General features: G+C 38.0%; 1 protein-coding gene and 1 pseudogene across 2 annotated transcripts in view; one reads left to right on the top strand and one right to left on the bottom strand.

Moving 5' to 3' along the window:
• Window positions 1–12,823, top strand: part of Sdk1 (sidekick cell adhesion molecule 1) — a 986,062-nt gene that overhangs the window by 204,365 nt on the left and 768,874 nt on the right. The gene's annotated exons all lie outside the window — the stretch shown is intronic.
• Window positions 2,809–4,535, bottom strand: LOC101562021 (annotated as a pseudogene).

Below are 12,823 nucleotides of genomic sequence, written 5' to 3'. Positions count from 1 at the left end.
AAACAAACAAACAAAAAAACATTTCATAAGGGAAGCACTAGTGCATCAGATGTCACAGGGAGGTCATGGAAGCTTGTCCTCAAGTGTCTGCTAGATTTAGCAATAAAGAGGCTTTCAGTAATGTAGGCAAGGATGCTGAGAGATGCTACTGGACAGTCACTCTTATGGGATGGACAGAGAATGGGAGAGTGAGGTAGAGACCAGCAATGTTCTGTAGATAATTCTGTGTTAGTAGGTGGGCCAAGTCCTGCAGTAGCTAGGAGGATGTGAAGTGAGGCTGGGTAAGGAGAGTTTAAAATGAATAAGGATTGTACAGGGTCCTGCCTAAAGAAGAGGAAGGATGAAAATGTCAAGGAGAAAAAGGAAGTAATTGAAGGAGCATGGAGCTCTAACAAAAAACCAGGGGCTCCTTTCCCATTGAGTCTGGAGAGGGAGGAAGAGGTTAGGATGTGAAGCATGGGCAAGTTTGGGCTGGGTAGAGTGAGTAGTCAGGGCAAGACCATGGATAGCTGCAGGGCTTATTTGGGTTGTTGTTTGTTTGCGTGGAGGGATGTCTTCTGAGAAAGGGGAGGGAAGAGATGGATAGCAGAAACTCTAGGGCAGTGGTAGGGAACTAGTGGCACATATATTACTGTTTTTTTCTTTTAAGACAAAAGATGTTAATTTGTGAATTGCTTTTTCTAAACTAAACCCTCAGTATTCAGATTTAATTGTGATGTTGGCACTTTGTGATAAATAATTGGGTTTTGGGCTGTAATTTGGGTACTTGGTTGCTAAAAGTTGCACTGTCACTAATCTTGGGGCAGGAAAAGATGCCGCCTCACAAGGATGTTTGCAGATGACCATAGTTGCTAGCCTTGTCAGCAAATCACCAGTCAAATCAGAATAAAGTAGATTGCATTTTACTTCCATTATCTTTTGCTCTAAGACATTTTTATGCTGAGAATTTATGTTTAACATAGGAGTGAGTAACTTACTGAAGTTTAAACTACAGTAAATATTTGGTTAACAACACACATATAATATTAAATAGCTCTGTCAGCTACTGGGAATTTTGTTCTGCCTGGTCACTATCTATTTTGTTTCATTCAAAATGCTCACATTTTTCCCCCTCAACTAACATAAACTTGCCAACTATGTATGGCCAAACCAGCATAGTAAAGGAGAGAATTAGAAGCACACCTGAAGGTACTGGTTTGGACAGTTGCCAAGAAAATAGGTTTCTCTGCTTACCTGTCATATTGATTATTTTGTATGCAGAAAAAATAATTTGTTGCAAACTACTGAAGTGCATAAACTTCTGTTTTAAAACCAACAACAGAAGAATAAACCTTTTATGGAGTTAGATTTTGTAAATTTTTGAAGGATTAAACTTACTTCTCTGATTAAAATAGCTAAGTTATTGCCATTTTTGTCTGTTAATGAGGCATGTGTTACATTACTTTTCTCCATGAAAGAGGGAATTTCATCTAATCTCCTCTGAGTAAATAGTTGCTTCCTTAAGGGCGAGGGATGATGGTAGTTGATGCTAGATTTGTAGCCTTTGCTAACCATTTGGTTTCTTTCTGTCACCCTTCAGGAGCAAGTGATTGATAATAGAGGCTGATAAGTAATGAGTGATGTCCCTCATATTAGTAACAGGGATTTATTAATTTGTTTTTAAGTTGTAAAGAAATTCCTACCATAAACATCTCTAGAATAAAGTTAGTCTTATTATATCAAAAATGCAAGAAAGTTATGAGAACAGTGATAGAGCTATTATAGCTAAAATACTACATTGGGGAAATTGTTAATTTAAAAAGTTTTTTTTGTAACTTTAGAAAACTGATACTGTAGCATTAAGTGGGCTGAATGTCTAAGTAATTCTGATATAAGTCATTACCTCTTTCCATGTTGATAGTATTGATTTGGTAGGTGAAGCTGCCTGTGTTGTGTGATTTGCAGTCAATGTGGATTGACACGCAGCACTTCAATTTCAGACTGACATTTGGGCAACTCAGTAAAATGTGGTTTTGCCAACACATTTTGTTTTGGAAATATGCTTGTAATCCAAAGCACTTGAATATTACAGTGAATTTCCCCATAAGAAATAATGGAAACTCAGATGATTCATTCCACAACCCTAAAGTATTCATATATGATTATCATCATATTATAGTATAATACAAAATAATAAAGAAGATAGAAAATTTAATTAACTTGCATTTAACTTTTAAAAACATGCATGGCTTGTGTGAGGGAGAGGGGAAAAGAGGATTCTTGTGTAGGATGATTTTCACTATCACCAGTAGAATCATTTTTTTAAAAAATGTATTTAGTACAGGTTCTACAGGGTCTCACTACACAGATTAAACTCTAGTGATCCTCCTGTTTTCAGCCGCTGGGATTATAGGCAGATGCTACCACGCCCAGTCTCAATCTAGTGTGCCCTGGGGGCTGGGCTGGCAGGGGACTGGGGATCAAACCCTGGTCCCTGGGTCTGCCTAAGCAAGTGCCCTGAGCCATCTGGCAGCCCAGAATCATTCTTTTCTTTTCTTTTCTTTCTTTCTTTTTTGATGCTACATGAAGTATTTAATTTCATAATGATGTACTGCTTTCACAAATAAAACCAAAATCAGAAATCATATTCAAAATGCATGTACAAAGTCATTTAAAAAAAACAAACTTGCGGTTGACACAGTTTCAACAAATAAAGTGTTTAATGAAAAGCTGGTATACAATGGACTCAACTCTTAAAAAAAAGTCTTAATTACAAGCTGAGGAGCTAAAGTATTTTCTTTCATTAAGTGCAGATTTTATAAAAATTCTTTATGGTGCTGCTGTAGTCAAACGACATCCAGGACACAGTGAACCATAGGTGAGCCCCACTCTTCGGTCATATTTGGAAAAGTGAATGTGCTTACCTGCTTGTTGGGTCTTTTCCAGTCTAATCTTTTTAGCTTTTGTGATTAACTTTTCTGTGTCTTTCTTCTTCTCCCACAACTGATTGAGCTTGGCTTGTCTATCTACCAGAATCTTCTGCTAGTATCTCTATTCATGATCACCAGAAAGGACCTTGAGTTTCCAGTTGTGCTTCTTTTTAATCTCAATGTGGACATTCATTAGTGCCTGAGCTGCCTCTGGAATTTTAAATCTAGCATGACTCCTAGCAGGTCAACATACACAACTTCTGAGATTACTGCTAGCATATCCTGGACTTGCTGCTGGCCAGGCAGAGGTCCTGAGCTACTGATCTTCACGATGACTCCACTCACAAATTGTGTCCCTGGCGGGCTCACCTTCTCCTGAGAGTGATGCTCCAGACCACTGGCTTCTCCATTCTTCACTGCAACCCTACTAGGCACTGTACCATCTGTTTCCATTTCTGATTCTGATTTCATTTGGGATATTGTCTTTTTTGAAGAAGCCATGCTGGCTTTTTGCAGTGCCAAATACTCCTCTTTTAAATCCACCCATTCATTCTTGGATAGGACCTGAAAAGGTATGACTTCTCCCATTTTATGTCTTTCTTTATGGTTTTTTTGTGCTTCTTCTTGGCTTTTAATTAGAGACCTCTCTAATATTTTCCTCTTCTGTAGAGAATTCTAAATCTCTGTGTGTCTGAGAGTTGTTTTCCTAACTTTTGACTTGGGAGCCAGGCCTTCAGCATCTGCAGAGCTGCTTTTCTTTTTCTTTGTGGGTCTTTCATCACTTAAGCCGAACTCATCAATTCTGTCTCACTTTTTCTTTTTCTTGGTTTGCTTTTGGGGTTCTGCACTTTCCGTTTCAGAGCCCTTGGAGCCCGTCCTACTTCTTTTCACTTTGCATATACTCTCATTGCTTGTGTCCATACTCACCTCCTTTCCCTGCATATTGTCTACTTTCTTCACTCACCCCCCCTTTTTTCCCCTTCAACTACTCTTAAGCTGGAAATGGACTTGTTTTTCACTGTTTTAGGAAATATGACAGGTTTTCTTGGTGCTTCTTCTGGCGGGTTGTTAAGAAACTCAGTAGTTTTTATAGCCTGTTCTTTTTACTTCAGATTCCACAAAGGCAAATCCCTTTTTGTCCCCCATAGATTTATAATGTGGTGTACTTATACATACAACATTGCCACATTTACCAAATACTCTTTCAGTCCAGCTGTGATTAACATTTTTAGGAAGTAATTCCATATACAAAGTGTGCTCATCCTCATCCTTTGGTCTTTTACCCAGAGGCTTTTTTTTTTTTTTTTTTTTTTTTTTTTTCCTGATTCTGGTGCCTTCTAAGTCCAACTCAACAGCAGCTGAACTTTTCAGTGCTCAGGCATCAGTAGGCAACTTTTTCATTTTGTTAAAAGATACTAGAAGGGAGACGTCAACATATCTATCTCTAGCTTTCTCTATCTGCTCTTGAAGAAATCTGTCCCTATGAAAATTTGCATCCCCAAACCAGAAGTCCACTTGCTTGGCGGTATCAGCAAGAACCTGATTAACTCAGGAGCATTTTTTCTTTTCTACTTCTTTCTTTTCAGTGCTGTCTTCCATGGTTTGATATCCATCTTCAGCTTCCATTCTCTGCTCACTTCCCAAAATACGGGGTCAGAGGCTTGTGTCCTTCAGCCCTTTCCCGATCCTAGAGTCATGGTTATTTCGTGTCATATGCCAAGTGACACCACTCACTCGTCTGCCTTCTGGAAGAGACATTGTTTTCTATTGGTGAAGTGGGATCTTTTTCTTTGTGTGCAACAAGGAACCTATCCAGTTACACTTGCTTTTGCCTTGTGAGCGTTTTGTGGAACTGAGCAAACTGTGGCATTGCATTGTTGTTAAACATATGCATAGCCCTCACAGCTACAGCCTTATTCTGGCGGTGCTTTTTTTGCAAAATTTTGCAGTGTTTTCCATTTGGCACATCTCCATAGTCTTATTTATTTTTAAATTAAAAAAAAACTGTGTTGACACAATCCCATTTGAAATGAACAATTGCTCTGCGTTTTTCTCCTCCTCTTTTCTGCAGATGAGGTCTCCTTCACACATCCCTCCTACTGGGAGATGATCTACAGGCCTGCAGGGGACGCAGTTGTGATCCTGTGACATTTGGCATCATATGCTACTCATACTGCAAGACATTGCTTGTTTACCAAGTTGGAAGTTATTAGAGGACTGGGGAGATAGCTCAGTGGAATAAGGGCTTGCCTGGCAAGTGCAAGGGCCTGACTTCAATCCCCAGGACCACAAAAAAAAAAAAAAAAAAAAAAAAAAGTCATTAGAAATGTTTGTTGTCTTGTGGAACACTTGCAGAACAAGTTACTTACAACCCAAGGTTTTACTGCTGCCTCCATCATTCTCTTCCTTCTCTTTTCCTCTTTACTTCATCTTCCTTTCCTCTTCTTCCTTCCTCATGTTCCTCTTCTTCCTCTTCTCTCCTCATCCTCTTCTTTTCCATCATCTTCTCTTCTTTATCTTCTTATTCTTATTCCTCCTCCTCTCCCTCCTCATCTCTTTCTTTTCCTTTGCATCCTTCACTACTTCTCATTTTCAATGCTGGGGATTTAACCAGGGCCTTAACACTGAGTTACAATCTCAAACTTTTTTTATTTTGAGACAGGTGTCTTTCTAAGTTGCTATGTTGTATAGGCAGAACTTGTGATATTTCTGCCTCAGTTTATCAGAGTGCCATTATGCCCACATCTGGCAATACTCAATGGAAGCGAGAAATACTGATATGTCTTCCAGTTCTCCTGGACATGTAATTCAGAGACAATTGGATTAACTGTATGAATTAGTCCAGGGTCATAAAGTAATATCTTTTTTTTTCTTCTTGATTTTGCTTTAATATTTGGCTATGGGATAAGAAAAAAAGGAAATTTTAGAAATTATATTTTATGTGGATTTTTTTGTGTATATAAAGAATTTTGTCACTTTTATTGAGGTACTAATTCTTCATTATATTTTATTTCTTATTTGTATAGTACATTAAAAACTGGCTTTTTTACATCTTAAATAATCACAGACCAAACATTGATGATTTATTTATATGTATCTTATTCTGGAAAATTTTTGAGGTACAATACAGCAAGGATACATAAATAGGGGGCCGAGGACATAGCTCGGCAGTCTTAAGTACCTGTCTTGCAAGTGCAAGGACCGGGTTTGATCTTTGGTACTGCATATAAATAAATATTTTTTAAAAGTGAATGCATAATTACAACATACATGTAGGAAATACAGGTCCCAAAATAAAATTAATATAGCTAGATTTAAAAATTAACATAGCTAAACTTAAAAAATTTCAGTTCTGGAGTCTCATTTCTTTTTGTAGAATATTTTTTAAGAGAAAATAAAAATGATACAGAACTTCAAAACAAGATGGTAGGAAATTAACAATAGTTATTATATTGCACATCATCTTTATTTTTCACTTTGATATGTTTTTCACCCCCTTTTTAGTTTTCCCTTTAAAAATGACCTTTTATTTTATCAATAAATGTATTTAGATTTTTTTACCTTTCTCCATGTGTACTATTTACTTGTGCATGTACCGATGCCCATTTAACTGCAAACTCACCTCAGGAGTTGGCTCCATGTTCCTTATCATATATAATAGTTCCAGTTACATAAGGATCTGTCCCTGTGTAGACTCACAGACCAACTTCTGTGGATCACCAACCCCTATTCCATTGCACTAGTGTATCTTGTTTCTGCTTCTTCAATTTTGTCATTTCAGAAATGTTACAGCATTATAACAGTTCTCAGATTTGCTTTTTCAACTATTATATTTCCCTTGGAATTCATGTAAGTTGTGTTTATCAACACGTTTTTATTGCTAAGGAGTGTTATACAACATGGAACTACCATGCTTTATTTAACTATTTGTCCATGGGAGGACATCTTAGTATTTCCAGTTTTGGGTTATTACTAATAAAGCAGCTGTGAACATTTATATACAAATTTTTGCCTGGATATAATATTTTATTTCTCTGGGTTAAATGCCCAAGAGTACAGTTGCTGGATTGTATAGTAATTGCATGTCCATTTTTATAAGAAACTGCTGATCTGTTTTCCAGAGTGGCTGTGCCATTTCCGTTCATCATATTTGTCTTAGTTACTTTCGTGTTGCTTGGATAAAATGCCCTATACACATGAGTTAAAGGAGGAGAGGTTTATTTTGCTTATAGTTCATAGTAGCTTTAGTGCATAGTGATCTTGGTTCAAGGCAGGGCAGGAAAGCAGAAGGGTAGAGCAATGGAGAAAAAATTCATAGTGTGGTAGACAAGAAACACCAGCCATCAAGGGATGAGGAGGGATCTATACCAATTCAGGTTGTACCCACAGTGACCATCCTCTTCACACCAGGCTTTACCTTTCAACATCATACCTGGCTATAAATCTATCAGTGGAATAATGCAATATCACACACTCATGATCAATCTTCCCAGAAGCCCCATGTATGAGTACATGACTCTTTGGGAGGATGAGGTTATCTGGAAATAAGCCATAATAGTGTGTTATATATTTATAAATTGCTTTGGCTGAAATATTTCAGTTTTATAGCTTCAATTCTAAAAAGAATAGCTTTTTTCTTTTTCAAAATAAGATGTGACTGTACTGCATGCTAAGTTAGACTTTACTGGAAAATGTGTACCTTTGTCTGCTTAGTATTTGATGCCTAACTCTAGTTTTCATTGCATATTTAGAAAGTAATATATTTTTTTATTGCTAAGATTAACATTTTTGTTAATTAAAGATGCTGCCATGGAAAACTTCTGAAAGGAAGGCCACAAACTCCTACAGAAATCAGGTCAGAAAACTTCCACATGGTGGAGGTAGCACCGTAAGTGGGGCTTCAAATAGAGAGCCCCCAGAGGGAGGTGAAGTTGTACTTCCACTTCAGGGTGGTGAAGGGAATTCTTAGGACAACCTCACACTGATATTTTGATTTGCAATGTGGTAGGCTTCTGTGGCAAAGCAGAGACATTCACACTCTTGTGTCAGTTGTGTCAGTGCATAATATTCTTTAGTAGTTATCATGATTGCTTCCACATTTGAATAATACATACAGATGTATGCTATGTATAAAATACTTAAGCCAAAAGTGAGAATAAACAAGTATAGGAAATGAATATCAAAGTAACTTGAGATTTCATTAGGTGTTAGGAAAGAGAGGTTTCTGGCAGAGTAGTCCAGTGTCCCTGACCATTGATTTTCCTTGTCATTTAATGCCTAAGAAAGCATCCCTTTTCCTTGGAACAGCTTTGCATTCCTCTCATTCCTGAGGTTCCAGTGCTGTTGGGTTAGTGACAGGATCAAGCCTCCTGTGTGTTGTGGCACTCTCTTTGTGATGAATTGCTTTACTGAGAATTGGAAAGGGCCATAGGGAATAGACAAGTTCTCTTGTGTTTTGTTTACCTGGCTGTGTGGCATGTGACTTGGAAGGCCTGGAAAGGATGTCTGGTGAGCCAGTTTTTGGTAGTATTCGTTGAATTGTTTTACAGTCTAGGATGGGATATTTCAGGATGGCTTCACTAGGTTAGCCATCAAGATAAAATCCCAGCCAGCTGTAGGGACATGTTGAGGGAAATTTTATATAAATCATGTGAGACATATTTGAAGATGGACTGGTTCTTTCAGGATAAAGTGTTGTGATTTTTCCACCAGCCTATTTTTTTCTGGACTGATAATTAAGGAGATATGGTTCCCTTTGAATGCTGCTCTATGAAGTGGAAGGTTATTACTTTTTTAAATGGATGAGTGGAAATTTGTTACTGGATGTGACTTGACTTCTGCCTCTTTAGGATGGGGCTGTTGGACACACTGGCAGTCATGATTGAGCACATTAAACTGAATAGGAAACTGTCCTGCTTTTGTTTAGTTCTTGGCATAGGGTATTGCTCTGAGTCTTAGCTTTGTGTGTGAGTTCTGGGAGCTGTGCTTCACAGAGAATAAAACAGATTCTGTGTTCTGCTTCTTAAGTGAGATGCCATGTTGTGCAGGCCTGGGTGCTGCTTCTCCAAACAGGAAGCAACATCAAACCTTACTTTCCTTCTGATATTGGAGAAGCACTGCATGTTCACCTGCCTAACACAGTGAATATTATCCTATTACAGACAAGGCTTTTATCTAGCTTGTATTCTGACCTTAGGAGTCCAGTTGGGTTGTATATTGTCATCTGGTTTCTGTAGCATGGGCTATAAGCTCAGCCTTCACAGTTCTTGGCAGCAGTTTCTCATCTTCATCCACTCTTATCTCAGCTAGTGTATATTTGTTCTTTGAACCCTGTTCCATATCCACAGTTCATATAAAATTGCTTGTCATTCTTGCTTATCACTTAAAATAACGTCAGGCTCTTTTCTATTGTAGCATTTGCTAATAATGACAGAAATATTTAAACGATTGTGATAATCTGTCAAGAGGATTATCCCACCACCCTTTGTCCAATGCAGAGTTGAATTGAGCAACACAAAGGCATTTTTTCATAGTCAAGGATTTTGACTAATGATTTACTTTAAGTGTATGCTGAGTGACTGGAAACATTTAATTTTTAAATTAGGAAATATTTGCAAACTATCTGTGGTATACATGTACCACCTAATTCTTTTTCATCAGTATTTTCATCTGAATTCCTTTGAAATCTAACCCTTATGTGAATATGTGTGTGTGTGTGTGTGTGTGTGTGTGTGTGTAGTAGACTATGTAAAACACATGTAGTAAGTAAGATTTTAAGAAGTAACTCAAAACAATAAAAGTGATTAGTCCTGGTAGATGGAACTTGGGATACTTTTTATCTAGAACAGGTAGTTATTTTCAAAATCTATAAAAATATTTTTCTATAATAATACATATTCCTCCTATAATAAAGTGCTTTAAGATTTTGCCAGTAATTAAAAAAATAAAATTTGTATATTGAGCAATATTTGAGTTAGAGCTAATGATATTCCACTAAGATTTCTCCATAAAAGATTCTTTTTCTTAGGTAATTGTTGTAGGCAGCTAAATTAGATAAACAGACAAGGACAAGCCCTCAAGGAGACAACAATGAAGACAAGGTGACTTTGCAACTTCGTTTGTTTATTTATTTATTTATCTATCTATTTACAGTACGGGGGGGTTGTACTCAGGACCCTGTGCTTGTCAGGTAATTGCTTAGTCTACTGAGCTATCTCCCTGGCCCTGACTTTGCAACTTTGGAAGAGACAGATACTCCTGCTTTGGGACAGACCTCAAGACAAAAGGGGAAACAAATACAGTTACATACTTCCCTAAGGATGGACATCAGTGATTGATGTTCTAAATAGGTATCAATCACCTTGAAAGAACCCAAATGAGTCAATAACCGAACCCCCAACAGGAAGAGACCTGCTTACTACATGACATGCTTCACCATTTGGTATTGGATTTAATCAATTTTACTTGAGCAATGGTGCTTGTAAGCTCATTGGTTGACCATAGTTTTGTCCCACCTCATGCCCATCTAAGTGAGTTCCCATGCTCTCCACCTGCTTCACTGCATGGTTTTACTCTATAAAAATCCCTGGAAGAGACAGCTTCCAGGGACCACATGCTCAGGGCCCCCTTCTGTCCCTATTTATTTATTTATTTATTTATTGTGGTACTGGGGATTGAACTCAGGACCCTGAGGTTGCCAGGCAAGTGCTTATTCTACTGAGCCATCTACTCATCCTGTCTCTCTCTTGGACAGAAGCTTTCTTTCTCCCAATAAATAAATTCTGCTCATAACCTCCATTTGTTCCTAAAATTCATTGTTCAATTTTAGAGAACACGAATTCATTGCAGGTATCTTTCAGGTCAGGAGTTTCATCCACCAAGATAATTTTTCCCCTATGTCATAATTAAGAGATATACACATAGGTATTTAAGAATTATTGTCCACTATACTTCTGGTATATAGTATATAAAAATTTAAAATGTGCCAATATTTACAATGTAAGTAATATAATACAGCAATAACTTGGTAAAGTATCAACCTGTAGGGACTGATGAAAATGTATGGTATTTAAATTTTAAAAACTTTATTACAATATAAGGAATGTTGCCATTAATCTGCTTCAAAATATTTCCTGTCTTGAAATACACTTATCCTTCTGCTAGCTTCTTAAGGACTTCTGGGAGTCCTCTTTTGTATCTTTGTGATATGTGATCAAAACTGTGGTCAATGCTGCTGCTAAATGACATCCACTACAGAGGCAGGCATGTTATAGAGAAAATGGTGTAGGCTCATGCACTTGATTCACAGGATTTGGAACTGATACAATGGAATGAAACTCCCAAACTGAAAAATACCTAGGATGAGTTTGTGTTCTCTAAAACTGACAAATGAAGTTTAGAAACAATGGAGGTTAAGAGCAGAATATATTTATTTGAGGAAATAAAGCTTCTGTCTGAGAGAGGGATAGAAGGGGGCCTGAGTGGGTTTCTAAGGAATCTGCCTTTTCTAGAGATTTTTATAGGGCAAAACTAGTAGGTGTGAGGTAGGTTTAAGGTGGAAAACATGGAAACTCACACATGAGGGGGGACCAAAAACTGTGTTCAACCAATAACATTATAAGTACAATTGCTCAGGTAAAATTAAATCTGGGATCAAATGGGGAAGCAAGTCACACAGCAAGCAGGCATGGATACAGGACACAGGCTTTCATGTAGGGATGGGTTAGTAACTCTTCCTACCTTTTTCCCAGATGATTAATACCTATTTAGAATATCAATCCCTGATGGCTATCCCTGGGAGGTATATGGCCACATTTGTTTAATCTTTTCGTCTTGAACTCTGGCCCACAGCAGAACTCCCTGTCTCTGCCACAGTTGTAAGGTATGTTTCCTTCCATACTGGGTCTTTTGAGAGCCTAGCCCTTTGGTCTGCCTATAACATTTCTATCTAACTCAGCTACCTATAACAGAACCATGTGACCTCTGGCTCTGTGTCAAAGTCAAAATGACCATGAAAGGGAAACATTGTGAACTGATTCACAACATTGAAGCAACAATCACAGCAACTAAAGACACTAAGGAAAGAGAACTTTCAGAACTGCTTCAGAAAGTGGGAAGGACAAGGAGATAAGAGAGGCACAATATTTTTAGGAAAATTCATAACTGTTAGATTTTATCAGTGGCAATGTGGCGGTGGAACAGAGAAGCAGAAATAAGAGGGGTGGGAGGTGCTTTATTAACTCTGAAGACATGGAGAGGATCGAGGGCACAGAGATGGGCAGCTCCTCTAACCTGAGACAGGAAGGATGAGACTTAAGGGACTTTTGCTAGGGGTAGAGTTTGAAGGGCGGGTTCAGTGACACATAGGAGCTGATTGGAGCCTCCCTTGTGTGCACAGGAAAAAGGAAGTTGTATCCAGGGCTGGAGTGGGAAAGAAAGGTGGAAGTGGTCTTTGGGAAGATAAGCTGTTGTTTTGGGGACTCAGCCATGTTGAATCAGGGCCATGATAATTTAGCACTTTGTACTTGAGCCAGAACGTATAAGTAACATTATGTCTTTTTTTGGTAATATTTTTTAAAAATTTAGGGCCGGCCTGAAAGTTCAGTGGACTAAAGTGCCTGTTTAGGCAGAACGCAGTAGCCAAGGTTCGATAGCCGGCAGGCTGTGCCGGCCCGGTCCATGGAGCTCACTGAGATGGTGATTGAGGCTGGGCATGGTGGCACTCGCCTGTAATTCCAGTGCTTGGGAGGCTGAAAACAGGAGAATCACTAGCAGTCCAATATACGTAGTGAGACCCTATACTGTTCTCAAAACACTGTATCACTATTTGAAGATTTTGTAAAGGACATCAACTTTAGTAAACATATATATGTTTACTAAAAATTAAAAGAAATTTAGTTTGAATATATATATAA

Source organism: Octodon degus, unplaced genomic scaffold (assembly GCF_000260255.1).
Source record: "Octodon degus isolate 3935 unplaced genomic scaffold, OctDeg1.0 scaffold00031, whole genome shotgun sequence".
Taxonomy (NCBI): domain Eukaryota; kingdom Metazoa; phylum Chordata; class Mammalia; order Rodentia; family Octodontidae; genus Octodon; species Octodon degus.
The sequence above is the reverse complement of the archived record's forward strand: the minus strand, read 5'-3'. Positions and strand labels throughout refer to the sequence as shown.